Raw genomic sequence first — 15035 nt, 5'->3', positions numbered from 1 at the left:
GGCAATTTGATCTCTGGTTTCTCTGCCTTTTCTAAAACCAGCTTGAACATCTGGAATTTCACGGTTCACGTAATGCTGAAGCCTGGCTTGGAGAATTTTGAGCATTACTTTACTAGTGTGTGAGATGAGTGCAATTGTGCAGTGGTTTGAGCATTATTTGGCATTGCCTTTCTTAGGGACTGGAATGAAAACTGACCTTTTCCAGTCCTGTGGCCACTGCTGAGTTTTCCAAATTTGCTGTAACTAAATATATATATATATATATATATATATATATATATAAAATATATATGAAATATATGCAACATCAAATGACAGAACACCAACTATGTTATTTTGTCCTATCATTTATATATATACATGCAAAATGTACATTATATATATACATTTATAAAATATGCACATATATACATATATATATATACAGTATATGGACGCAATGTAGTAAAGATGAGGAGACTGTGTTTAACCATTAATTCAACAAACGTTTATTACGTGCCAAACACATGGAACAACAGATACACTGAATTAAATTGGTAATCTGGATCTTCACAGAGCTCACAGTCTAATGGGAGGAGACAAAAACCAAAGAATGGGGTGGCAGGCAAGTCGTAATTTTAAATATGATAGCTGAAGAAGGACTGAGGAGAAAAGGTGATGTTTGATTAAAAACCTAATGGAGGTGAGGGAATAAGCCAGGCTAAGAATGCAGGGGAAGAAAGTTCCAGCAAGTTTTCTTCTCTTGATAGATAGAGGAATAATCGAGTGTGTATATGTGGGCGGTGGGTTGCAATTGGCAGACATGCGGAAAGACATGAAGACTTGGGAAACCTACGATGACTAGGAAAGCATGAAAAACAAAACCAGTGCTTAGAGAAACAGACCATCCGAACACCGCTTCTACAGACAAGGCAGCAACACATGACAGAGCACCAGCTATGTCATTTCCAAACGTCCGTTAGCCACAATTTCCTCACCTTTTCTGCAAAATGATGATAAGTAATACCTATCACCATGATAATTTAGAAATAAAACTGATTATGGGACAAAACTGGTTACACTGATATTACTATCAAGAACAGAAACCTGCATGTGTGTGCGCCGAGTCACTTCAGTCGTGTCCAACTCTGTAGGACTCTATGGATTGTAGCCTGCCAGGTTTCTCTGTCCATGGGATTCTCCAGGCAAGAATACAGGAGTGGAGTGCCATTTCCTTCCCGTGAGGAATCTTCCTGACACAGGGATCAAACCCGCATCTCTCACGTCTCCTGTCCTGGCAGGCGGGTTCTCTACCCTAGCTCCACCTGTGTGTGCTCAGTCACATCCGACTCGCTGCGACCCCATGGACTGTAGCCTGACAAGCTCCTCTGTCCATGGGGATTCTCCAGGCAAGAATACTGGAGTGGGTTGCCACGCCCTCCTTCAGGGGATCTTCCCAACCTAGGAATCGAACCCAGGTCTACCGCGTTGCAGGCGGATTCTTTGACGTCTGAGCCACTACAGAAGTCCCTGGGAAGGCCCCCAAAACCTGAGACCGGATGAAATAAAATATCTTATCCAATTTCTTACTCACAGACTATGTGAGCTCAGTTCAAGCACAACATAACAAGTAAGGGGATAAGAGGCTTTCATTTAGTTTCTAATTTCAAAAAGAGAAGAGCAAAATAGTAATATCAAAGAAGGAGTGAAGTCGCTCAGTTGTGTCTGACTCTTTTCGACCCCATGGACTGTAGCCTATCAGGCACCTCTGTCCATGGGATTTTCCAGGCAAGAGCGCTGGAGTGGATTGCCATTTCCTTCTCCAGGGGATCTTCCCGACCCAGGAAGAGGGCTATAAAACAGGAAGGAGGGAAGGAAGGAAATGCATTAGGAATTGAAAATCTATCAAACTTGCCTTGTACAACCAATTGGTTTACCAAATACTCCACGAAAAGAGGGTAATGGTAGAGGAGGTTACTATTTCTTAATGCCAATTCTTAATCAACATATTCTTGTCTCCAGAAAATAAGAGGAAATTTTTTTAGTTATTTACACCTGTAATGGTCACCATAGCATTATTACTTATCTTAAAAGTAAGCGAAGTTGCTCAGTTGTGTCCAACTCTTTCTGACTCCATAGACTATAGCCTACCAGGATCCTCTGTCCATAGGATTTTCCAGGCAAGAATACTGGAGTGGGTTGCCATTTCCTTCTCCAGGGAATCTTCCCAACCCAGGGACTGAACCTGGGTCTTCCGCATGGCAGGCAGACCCTTTACCATCTGAGCCACCAGGGAAGCCCACTTATCTTAAAACTTACCTTAAAACTCACAAATCAACTACTGGGTGGTCTAGGAGGAAGAAGAGATGGAATAAGTAAGGTTTTAGGAGGCTTTCTTAGGGGCTTACCCTCAGCATTTGTTAACATTTTCAGATAAACAGCAGAGAACCTTTTTTGGAAGGTCCAGGTAACCATTCAGAGCTTTTTCCTCCCAGTCCTATCACTTCATGGCAAACAGAAGGGGGAAAAGTGGAAGCAGTGACAGATTTTATTATCCTGGGTTCCAAAATCACTGTAGATGGTGACTCTAGCCATGAAATTAAAAGATGCTTGCTCCTTGGAAGGAAAGCTATGACAAACCTAGCCAGCGTATTAAAAAGCAAAGACATCACTTTGCCAACAAAGGTCTGTATAGTCAAAGCTATGGTTTCCCAGTAGCCATGTATGGATATGAGAGTTGTATCATAAAGAAGGCTGAATGCCGAAGAACTGATCCTTTCGAATTGTGGTGCTGGAGAAGACTCTTCAGAGTCCCTTGGAATGCAAAATCAAGCCAGTCAATCCTAAAGGAAATCAATCCTGAATATTCACTGAAGGATTGATGCTGAAGCTGAAGCTCCAAAGCTTTGTGTGAAGAGGTGACTCATTGGAAAAGATCTTGATGCTGGGAAAGATTGAAGGCAAAAGGAAAACGGGGTGGCAGAGGATGAGATGGTTGGATGGCACCGGTGGACTCAATGGATATGAATTTGAGCAAACTCTGGGAGATAGGGAAGAACAGAGGAGACTGGCATGCTACAGTCCATGGCATTGCAAAGAATCAGACCTGACTTAGTTACTGAACAACAGCAACGTAGTCCAAGTGATCAGTAGTAAAACCGGCCAGTATCTGCTGCTTTCTTTTCCTCTCTCTATCCCTGCTTAGATTTCTGTTGAAAAGAAACCATATGGTGATTTTTAGGAAGGCAGGCAGGCAGGCATCCACTCCTATCAGTGCCTGCCGGCCTCTACTTGAAATAACAATGAACACTGTTGCCCAAGAAGAACAACAGTGCTCTTGACATTCAGGGAAAATGTCTGAGTATGCAAGATTTATTAGAAATGACACATTACACAAGTAATGCATTTTTCTTTTCTTCTCTTTTTCCTGTCTGAAGCCAGTATCTCCTCATGTGATCGCCTCATGTCTCACCAGAAAGGGTATTTACCAAATCTTATTTGATGCTAGAGAGGGAAAAAAAAAAAAAAATCACCCTCTATTTTTAGCATTTATAATTGATTGTATTTTGGTTACAAGTAACTAATAAATAACTTTTATTTCCAGATTCAAACTGGAATTTAAAAAACAAAAATCATATGACAATCTGCTGTGTATGTAAGAACAAGAAAATGAGTCTGTGAATGAAAAAGAAAAAACTAAAAATGGTTGAGATAAACTTAAACATGCAAAGCTATGAAAACCAGGTCAGTACAGAATTTACAAAGCTGTCAGGGACAGGAAATTTAAAGACTGAAAACAAAGGATAAAGATAAATGGGATCATCTCTATAATGAAAGAGCAAATAGTAGGATTCTTTCCTAAGACAGAACCAATCATCCCACTAAACAAGTCTATAAATGGTCTTGGAAAAACGAACAGAGCTTAACTTCCAAATCTATAGTTGAAATTAGAATTTTAAGGTAGGAAGTGCCAAAATCATGGCAATAAATTTAAGGATCATGTAAACCTGAGAAGGAGGAAACACGGCAGGTAAGTTTCAAAGTGGACAACAGTAGGAGAACATATTTAGGGATTATTTAAACATAAAATGACGGATTACGAAAATTTTAAGTTATGAACAAAGGAAAGGGAACTGAGCGTGGTCTCCCAAGTAAACAGTTTATTAAACAATTTATTTGAAAAATTAGCAAAATTCATTGCCAAACAGGTCTGCAGTTGTAGAAATCTGATAATACACAAACTTATTAATAGTAAAAAATCATGTGCAGTTCTGACAATTTCATGTCAGAAAAGATATAGAAGAATTAAATAAAGATACCTGGGGGAATTAAAATGATCAAAGAGTTTTGGGGATATTAGATACAAAAAGTAAACAATTGTTTTCTCTAGAAAGGCTGAAAAGGTAACTGACATTTCTAAGTTATGAAAAGTGGATGAAAATTTATGAAAAGAAGAAAAGGGAAGTGTTAAAAAAAACCTTACAATACTAGAATGAGGGTGGCACCCTTTATAACATGAAACAGGGAAATTTAAAACTAATGGAAGCACAGACTTAAATAACAGCCTATAAACTTACTGAAGTCTTTAGCTCAAAAAGTAGTAAAAATGTAAGTTTTTGTAAGTTTTGATAAATTACTGGATGAAGACCCTTATCAGGGAATGTGGAGAAGCAAGTCTATAGAGTACATGCCTACTTTTGAGAGGAGAAATGAACCAATGACCATGCCCACTTCCACATAACTCTTTAGCTTAAGAGCAGGATAGTCATGTTGTTACATTTTAAGGCCCAAGACAGGAAAATGGGAAGAACACTACCAAGAAAAATTTCCTTAAATACTCAGCAAGAGAGAATTCCAGATCTATTACGATAAACCAAGAACCTTGACTAATTAGAAACAAAATCACCTTTTGAAATAGGAAATGAACAGTCCAGGTCTTGAATCAACTCTCATCTTAGGCCAGAATCCCTAGGAGCATTCAGCAGATACAACAGAGGGTGGGTCTGTATTTAGCATATTACTGATTTGCAAATCCATGAGCAAAAGCACAGTATACAAGAAGTCCATCAGTCCAAGTTTCAGTGAAAGGGGACTTTCTAAAGGCACTTTACAAAAGGTCTTTGAAACACAAACCTGAATAAAATCTTTAAATTAGTTTAACAAAGGTAATCTAATGCCTGTTCACTGCTTGTCCCCCTACCGCATATCTGTAAACAGGTGTGCAAATGAGAAGAACAAAGCAGACATGTAACAAAATTATATTTTTCTACAGTGTTTAAAGCAAACTAACAAGAAGAATCTTAACCATTACTCATTGCTTTGAAAATGACTGTGTTAACCTCTATTTTCATTTTTAAATCATCTAATTTCAACTAGAATTGCCTGATCTTCAAAACAAATGTTTCTCTTCTAGAATATAAACAATTTTAAACTTCCATTATTCTGTAGTAGTCTTTCCTGTGAAAAATAATTAGCTCAAAATTTTCTATCATGTTCTTTTCCCTAAACTGATTTTGTTACCAAAAAAAAAAAGGTAAGCAGAATAAAAATGATTTTTAGGCGGTCTAATTTAAATGTATTTATTAAATTTATATTTAAAATAAAAGTCTGCCCAAGATGAAGTGATTAAATACAGAAATGAACAGGTAAAAACAAATGGATTTAGGAATGCACAATGAGTTTCCCAGGGGCCATTCATTCGGCAGTTTGGCCAAACTCTCTTTCCTGTTAATACCATTCTAAGAATGGGTTAAAGAAACAGAAGAGTAGGAAAAGGAAGAAAGATCAAAAGTCTGGGAGTGGAGTGGAGCGAGAAGAATTCAAAATAAAGTGAAGCCTTCCCGAGAAAGCAAATAAAATGAGGCATTAAGGATTCCACCATAACCATGCTACATGTGCTTAAAAACTACAACTACATAACTATTTTAAGTGCTACCTTTTCTTGTTGAACCAAATGTAAGTGACCTTTATGTACCCCAAGCTAACTGTGCTAGTAGTTGCAATATCCTGCAACAGAATCCTTCAAAAGAGACCACTTGGAATTGCTTAATCTTGATGGTACTTAGTGGTAAAATCATGAGCCAGCTCTGAAAGAAGATCTAGCAGGCCTGCCTTTTCATAAACTTAACGTTGTTGGGTGTGGTTGGTTGATTTTGAAAAGAGAAACTACAATAAGCCTTGGTAGCTTTGACACAGCCTTTAAATGATAAAATAAATGGGCTTAACGTGTCTCTAATGTTTATTATGGTAAAGTTGATCAGTTTAACCCTTTGCAAACAAGCAAGGGATCTTGAAAGCAGGAAGCTTTTCTGTGGAACTCCTGACGCAACACAAACCATAGCAGTTACTGCAAAGCTTAATGCAAACCCTCTAGAGTCCACGTTGACAAATTCTTTAACAAGCCCTGTGGTTACAGGGAAGCTGGTTTCACTCTGACTCACTCCTACTCAAACAGTTTACTGGAAATGAAGGGGAGGGGGAATTTTCAGAGAAGTCATGTGATGGCCAGACAAACCACAGCCAGTAAAGGTTCAACAGAGTCAAAAACAGGTCCCAGCAACAACCGACACCCAGAGTGTTCAACTGGCACTAAATTATATGAAAATGAGTCCTGGTGGGTTTCTGATCATCCACATCATGAAGTCTCTCATAAATCTCTGTATATATTATAAAAGAACAGATACTTCACAGAGGGAAAAACCAGCAGGCATTGACATGGTCTGTGCAACTACAAACACTTCATAGGAAAATGTGCTTAACAAAAAACGGCATCAAAGGAATGTTAAAGCACTTCAGTGAGTGTGTAAATAATCATTATTAAATGCCTTCCCCTTGTCTCTAACCTCAAATGATCAAACATATATTCTATCATTAGCCAAAAAAAAAGTAAAATTAAAAACTCTTTAAATATCACCTTGTGCTTCGAGGGGATGTTCACTGACTACACTACACTCAGTATCTTGTAATGACCTACAATGGAAAAGAATCTAAAGAAGTGTGTGTGTGTATACACACACACACAACTAAATCACTTTGCTGCACACTGACACACTGTAAATCAACTATACTTCAATATAAAAAAAAGCTATTACTCAGTATTCAAAAAAAGAGAGAACAGTACAACTGATGAACTTTTTTGGTTCTTAAGTTATGTGTTTTCACTAAATAAAATAATGTAAATAACCTGAAATTTCTGAATAGGATATAGATCTTATTAAGTCAAAAAAGGGTATTTTTAGCCTCAAATATATTTAATACACACTAGTAAAAGATATCAGTATTTAAACTTAACTTGGGTACTTAGTTTCAATAAATCAGACTAAGTGTAAGTGGCAAGTATTAATTAATTTAAATACTGCTGTCCTAAACAGAAGCTAAGAAAAGCTCCCTTAAAATAAAATCAAATCCAGAAGCTACAAAACAGCTTTTGAGGAACTACTTAATCTAAGGTGATGTACAGACTCACGAATTATACCCAATAAAAAGACAAGCTAACCACGATAAATATGGAGGGGAATACTGTATTCTTTTAAAAGATGAAATTCTAAGAAATTTACATTTCTTATTTCTAACTCAATTCTCAATTTTCTATAGTGACAGGAATAATAAGAAACGGTAACTTTCACAGTCAGCAACCTAATATCTTGAGAAAAAGAATCCAAGTAGCTAGGTCACTTGGACAGATGTCGTTTAGGAAAGCAAACTTATTCAAACCATATTCTTCTAAGTAAATATGTATAACATTCCTACCCTATTGTGTAAGTTTTAAACACAGAAATACCACAATCACCCCCATGTTCCCATTCCCTATTACTTCAATAACCCTGGCTGACCTAACCTTTTAGGGTACATGAAGCAAATAAGTTACTTTATTTTTTTTTCAAAACTCTTTTATTCCAAATGTCTTTAATTTTTCTTTCCTTTGGTTATGCAGCTTATAGAATAAACAAGCCACTACAATAACCTTCATTTTTTTCCCTAAAGCACAGAACTTCACAAGCTTTGTTTTACTAAATGTGAATTAAAAACTATGTGATCTAACTTAATGATGTCTACTACATCATCTTCAACTCTTGCTTTCTTATGACTTTTTTTTGCTGCACCACGTGGCAAGTGAAACTTCTTTGACCCGGAATCAAATTCATGCCCCACTGCGGTGGAAGTATGGAGTCTTAACTGGACCACCAGGAAAGTCCTCAGATAAACTTTTTTTTTTTAAATGAAAGATTCTTTAAATTCTATAGTGCTTTGTAATCAGCTGATTATTAAACTCAAAGATGGAAAACGATTAAATCTTTTTTATGTAAGAGGATTTCTGTGTTGAAAATATTTTATATTTTATTTTGTGGTGGAATAAGATTAAATGCTCCCTTTCGACTGAGCAGCAACATGGCAGTCTGCCAGAATAAGCACCTTACAAAAGGTAGCAAAAAGGGAGGCTAGAGGAAAAGTGGTTGATCCATGTTCTAAGAAAAACTGGAATAATGTGAAAGCACCAACTATGTCCAACATAAAAATACTGGAAAAACTGGTCATGAGAACTCAAGGAACCAAAATCACATTGGATAGCAAGGGTCATGTTTCTGAAGTGAGCTTAGCTAATCTGCAGAATGATGACGTTGCATTTAGAAAATTCAAGCTAATTACTGAGGATGTTCAGGGCAAAAATTGGCTAATTTTCATGGCACGGGTCCTGCTTGTGACAAAATGTGTCCCATAGTCAAAAAACGGCAGCCCATGAATAAAGTTCATGTTGATGTCAAGATTACCGATGCTGATGAGCTTCATTTAGGCTCTGTTGGTTTTACTGAAAAGCACAACAACCAGATTTGAAAAACCTCATACTCAGCACCAATGGATCTGCCAAAACCAGAGGATGACCTGAAAGAAGTTGTCAATAAACTGAGCCCAGACAGCCTTGGAAAAGACATGGAAAACACTTGCCAATCTACTTATCTGCTCTATGATGTCTTTGTTAGAAAAGTAAAAATGCTTTTTTCCCAAGTTTGAATTGAGAAAACTCATGTTTCATTATGAAGGTAGTAATTTTGGAAAAGTGACTGGGAAAGAGACAGGGACTAAAGTTGAACAAGCTGAGGGATATCAGTTACCAGTCTAGAAATCTGTATAAAATTCAGACTTGTAAGAGTGACAATAAAAAATCTTATTTGTGACGCTAATAAAAAAGTATGAATATTAAATGAACTTGTTTCATGTAACTGTACATTTTCTCTCTTAACTGATATTCCAGTTCATTCAAAGAATCTACCACTTGAGTAGTATGTGCAAGACCATGCAGGTGCTGCCAAAAATATTTCTTTTGTGGTCTCCTCTCATGGAGCTTATAAGCTCCTGGGTAAGAAGAGAAAAGCCTAAAAGTAGCTCTAAAAGAAGGCAGAAAGTGACATAAGAAAGAAATAGCAAGAGATGATTTCTAGGGAATGGGAAGATTTTTTCTTTAAACACGTGCCCTTGTCCAGGTGGATAACGTTGCTAATTGTACTGTTTAGGGAGAAAATTCACAACTTCGGGCTGATCCAGGAAAAGCTGGCCTGGATAGCTATGCAGCAGTATGTGACTGAGGTAAGGATCACCCCTTTTCTCAGAATCCTGAGGCTTTCTTAAGAGTCGGGTCAGACTACAACCTGAATGGGAAGATTTTTCAGGAGCAAATTTCACGACCAGAGGTATTTTTCAGAAAATTATTTTTGCTGCTTTATTTGGAAACAGACTGGGGGAAACGGGGCTGGAAGAGGAGATCTATTAGAGAGTCGCTAGAAATGTTCAGGGGAAAGGTGATAAAGGCATGAACCAGCAGTAGTAAGGGAAAAGAGAGGACAGATTTGAAGATAGTGTGGCAATAAGAAGAATCAACAGGCCTTGAATGATACTGGGTATGGGAGGTGAGGATGGCATCAGAAGACTTAGATTTTGACTCCAAGTGATTATGAGGATGGTGATATCATTAACAGAACAAAGGAGAAAAAATCATAAAGAGAATAATTAAACCTTGCATGAAATAGTTCACAAGGCACATAAACAGCTCTCTAGGCCTAACTTTCATAAATGATGCTAGAATTGTTCAAGGTCATAGGAAGCTACATTCATTCATGTCTACCTCCCACAGACATCTAGTAAAAACATGATAGGAAGCCAAGGGCAAAAGGAAGTCAGCTTAGTGGAAAAACACTGCCTAATCTCGCTCTTGTGTCACAAAAATAAAGTAGGTGGCATAAAGAATCAGAATTTAAATAAATGCACTAATAATCTTTTTTTCCTCCCCCAAATACCTATAGCACAAAATCCAACCATCAGTCCAAACTGGAATTTAGGTAAATACTTAGCTTTAAAATCGTTACCTAGAAACAATTTCCTATGAAAGCATCTACATCCTTTAACAGAGGTGGAGAGCACATGGTAAGGCGATGACAGCCAAGGCTTTTTTCCACTCTTCCTGCTGATAAACTCAATTCTACCACAGGGCTTTACCTTCAAAAATGAAAACCACATTTCCCACCTCATGTCATTTTACTTAATTTGCTATTTTACCTAATTTGCTGTTCTAGCTATAATTGATCCAACTTTTTAATATTTTATTGACCTTGTCAAGTTGGGGGTTTCACAGAACACCATCTATGGTGTTCTATGGGAAATTCCAGCACCAAAGTCAGATAACTTTTGGATCTTTATGAAACTGATTACTACAAAAACTTTCAAATCCAAATCGATAAACTATAGCTAAAAAGATGTTAGGATTATAGATTACCAAATAAAAATCTAGTATCTTTTTATATACCATTAATAACTATCTACAAAAATATAATATTCAATTTATAACAACAAAACCTAAGAGAAAACGATCATGTTAATATCACTGGGAAAACAGTGTCAGAACAATACACAAATAGGTAATGACTTGAAAAAGAGAAATTTAGATTCCTATATTATATGATAGGTAAAAATATTTTAATACATAAAAGATTTAAAAGTAAAAGAATAAAACCATAAAAGGACTAAAAGGAAATGTACTGGAATATAATCATAAGGGTTCAGGAAGGTAATTTTAGGCATAACTCCAAAAGGAAACATCTAAGGTAATGGAATAAAGATAAAAATGTAAACTTCTTTATCTAAAAAGCAAAACATGGTAAAACACACAATAAACAATATGGACAAATTACTGGAAGCATATGACAAAAAGAATCACCTTAAAAATGTCAAACAGGAAAATGAAAAATACACTAAATACAAAAAAAAGGGTAAACCAGAAAAAAAAAGGGGGGTAAAAAAGGGGTTAAAAAAGGGTAAACTAGATGAAGGTGTTTTTTTTCTTTTTTGTTTTTCGGTAGTTTCAAAATTTTATACAATAAACATACTTTGCAGTCAAAAAGAAAATTATTTCAAAAAAAAGATGTGAAAAATAGGTGATGACACTGAAAAATGTTCATTATGTTTTTATAAAACATAATGAAAACAGAACAAGTCAAAATGACAGAATATGATTCACTTACAAATATTTACAGGGAAAAGAATGAAGGATGAAAAGAGTTTTTGAAAGTATACAAATATGAATTCTCTACAATAAGTTGTATATAATCACTTTGTAATAAGAATACAATTTTAAAAATCAGTATTAAATGTGTTATGATATATATGCTGAAAAAGAATCTAAGACTAATACATATGGTATGATTTTAGTTTTTAATTTAAAAGTTATCCATACAAAGAAAATAGTCTAGAATATGGTGGTTATTATCCTACTTTGGGGAATAGGTGTGTGTGGGTTTTCACTTTTTTTTTTTAATACTTCTGGAGAGTGTCAATCTATAAGCCTTAACACAATATGTAAACATGCAAACCTGGAAATAATAACAGAAGTAATGAGCCTAAGACAACTTTGTTACTAAAAACATAAAGAATGTTTGCAACATCACTGATTAAGAAATAAAGCGACAAAATTGTTGTAAATTTATTTGCATAGTGAAAAAAAAAACCAAACACAAGGATGTATTCCAAAAGTGTATCAAAACAACTGAAGTATCTTACTTGGAAATAGTAATATTCCATAGTGTTAAGTAAGAACAAACAAAAACAAAAATCTTATATCTGACAAACTTATTTTACAAAACTCTTCTGTGACTCATGAATTAAAACATTAGTACTCTCAGCCAATTTAAAATGTGGAAACTGGCAACAACCCGCCCCAACTATTCTTCACCCGCAAAATAAATAAAAGTTGGGATTCCCTCCTGGCTCAGTGGTAAAGAATCCGCCTGCCAATGTAGGAGACTCGGGTTTGATCCCTGATCTGGGAAGATCCCACATGTCGCAGCGCAGCTAAGCCCATGCACCCCAAGTACTGAGTCTGTGTTCAAGAGCCCCGGAGCCCAGCTACTGACGCCCTTGTGCCCTAGAGCCTGTGCTCAGCAACAGGAGAGGCCGCGGGGAAGAAAAGCTTTCTACAACTGGAGAGTAGACCCCGCTTCACACAGCAAGAGAGAAACCTGCGAAGCAATGCAGACCCAGCACAGCCACAAATACATAAACAAATAAGCACTGAAAAACAAAAGTGGCACTGGGATGACCCAGAGGGATGGTATGGGGAGGGAGGTGGGAGGCGGGTTCAGGATTGAGAACACGTGTACACCCGTGGCGGGTTCATGCTGAAGCATGGCAAAACCAACACAATATTGTAAAGTAAAAAAATAAATAAATAATTTTTTAAAAAAGTGAAAAACCTCATAAAACCTCTTATCTAAACCTGGGGACCCTGTATGCAAGACAGGGAAAGAGACACAGATGTGTACAACGGACTTTTGGACTCAGAGGGAGAGGGAGAGGGTGGGATGATTTGGGAGAATGACATTCTAACATGTATACTATCATGTGAATTGAATCGCCAGTATATGTCTGACGCAGGATGCAGCATGCTTGGGGCTGGTGCATGGGGATGACCCAGAAAGATGTTATGGGGAGGGAGGTGGGAGGGGGGTTCATGTTTGGGAATGCATGTAAGAATTAAAGATTTTAAAATTTAAAAAATAAAAAACTAAAAAAAAAATAATAATAATTATTATAAAAACAAAAATAAAATAAAATAAAATAAACCTGGGGAGAAGTATGTAGGGATAGATATACCTATACATTGAAATCTATAGTAAAAGTCACAAAACAGATGGAAACTGGTAAAAAAAGGCATTATAGGCAATAAAGAAGAGAAAAATCAAATGTAGCAAGAAGAAAAAAATTTTTAATCAGTTCTTCACTTTTTATTGCATTAACCTGGATGAAAATGTTGCTATGCTGGCTTACAATAAACAAAGCGCTAATCTCAAAGTCAGAAAACTGGTTTGAGTATTGGCTCTGAGATTCCTGAGTGTTTCCTATTCAAATTGGGCAAAAAATCTGCATCATGGTTGTCTTGAGGCACTTCATTCAAGTGCCTTATAGATAGATTATGAAATTAATCGAAAGAAAATTGATAGGGAAGATGACAAAACTGTTAGGGATGAGTTACTTTTATTATACTATTTTACTTATTATTTCTAATTTGTATATGTTAACTATGGGATGTTAACTACAATTTGGGATATAAATTTTAAATAAAATGTTCATAAAGAGTATATAATTTCTGATGCTTTTCGGTCGCTAAGTTGTGCCTGACTCTTTCTGACCCCATGGACTGCACGATGCCAGGCTCCTCTGTCCTCCATTATTTCTGGGAGCTTGCTCAAATTTCTCACTAAAGAACATGAAACAGAAGTATATATTCTGTATACTTGATTTTTTTAATACAAGCAAGTATGAAATTAGGGAATAAGAAATACACAGTTTACCCTGAAATAGTGATGGTAATTACTGGCTTTATAGGACAAAAACAGTTAAACCTCATAACCATCGGAAGTGTTGTGTACAATTCAAAACAAAGTAGAATTAGAGAGGATCTATTCTAAAAGTAATCAAAATAATTATGGTTGTAAGGGATGAAGGAAAAAGATTACTATGCTAATGGTAGATAAAGATTTAGAGTCTTCAAGATGCAGAAGTCTTTAAGAGCTCAAATTATATGAATCAGATGAAGCATGATTTACTTCATCAAATTCTAGAAGACCTGAGTTTTTGGAAGTTGAGCTCTTAGATGGTAACAAATTTACAGAATGCATTATTTACAACCCAAGTATCAAAAAAATGTGAAGAATGGAATGCCTCATCCAGCTAATGTTCTACTCAAGGCAGGGAGCTGCTATGCAGGGGTCCATGAAAGGTATCACATAGAGTGAGACAAGGAACTCATTCTTTCTGGAAATAGCAATTCCATTTGTACACAATTAAAACTCACAAGAATTTTTAAAATTGAGCCAATATGAGAAAAACATTGAGCCAATGTGGGCCTCAATAAGCCTTCACGGGCTAATTGTTAAGACAAAGCTTGACAGTTTCTCACGTGAGTATATCCTCCTGCCACAGGAGAGACAACTTTTTGTTATCCGACAGGCTCATCACTTTCCTCTTTCTAGGAACCATGTCTAAATTCCTTTTCTACAGTTGCTCACATTACATGATGTCAAGATCAATTATCACCTCATTCTCCTTCCTAGAGAAACTCTAGTTTGTACAGTAAGCTTTCCATGTCAAGATGACCAAATAAGACCTTTGCCCCTGTGGGAGATTAAAGACAACTGCCAGTTCTTCGCTTACTCCTCGAATTGAGAGGTGGGTCAACTTCCCTTTCTGAATCTCCACTGGCTTTAGTGACCTACTTTGCGCCAACTCAATGTGGCAGAGTGCTTAGGATTCCCAAGGTTATGTCACAAGAAAACCTGCATCTTTCAGAACACTTGCCAGAACTCAGGTGCCAAGACATGAGGAAATCCAAGAAGCCCATGAATAACTTGAGGTCCTAAACCAAAAGCCCAACTGAATTCCAAACCAACAGCCAGAATCAACTTACCAGTTTTACAAGTAAACCATCTTGGAAGTCGATACTTCAACTGACAGTCAAGCTATTTTGCCCAAATTGCACAGCTGTGAGCAAAATAAGCTATTCTTGTTTCAAA

General features: G+C 36.6%; 1 protein-coding gene and 1 pseudogene across 3 annotated transcripts in view; one reads left to right on the top strand and one right to left on the bottom strand.

Moving 5' to 3' along the window:
• The window catches only part of VMP1 (vacuole membrane protein 1), a 132383-nt gene that overhangs the window by 47575 nt on the left and 69773 nt on the right, over window positions 1–15035 (bottom strand). The gene's annotated exons all lie outside the window — the stretch shown is intronic.
• On the top strand, window positions 8368–9109 carry LOC138447179 (small ribosomal subunit protein eS1-like; annotated as a pseudogene).

This window comes from Ovis canadensis, chromosome 11 (assembly GCF_042477335.2).
Source record: "Ovis canadensis isolate MfBH-ARS-UI-01 breed Bighorn chromosome 11, ARS-UI_OviCan_v2, whole genome shotgun sequence".
NCBI lineage: Eukaryota > Metazoa > Chordata > Mammalia > Artiodactyla > Bovidae > Ovis > Ovis canadensis.
This window is presented reverse-complemented; position numbering and strand designations above follow the sequence as displayed.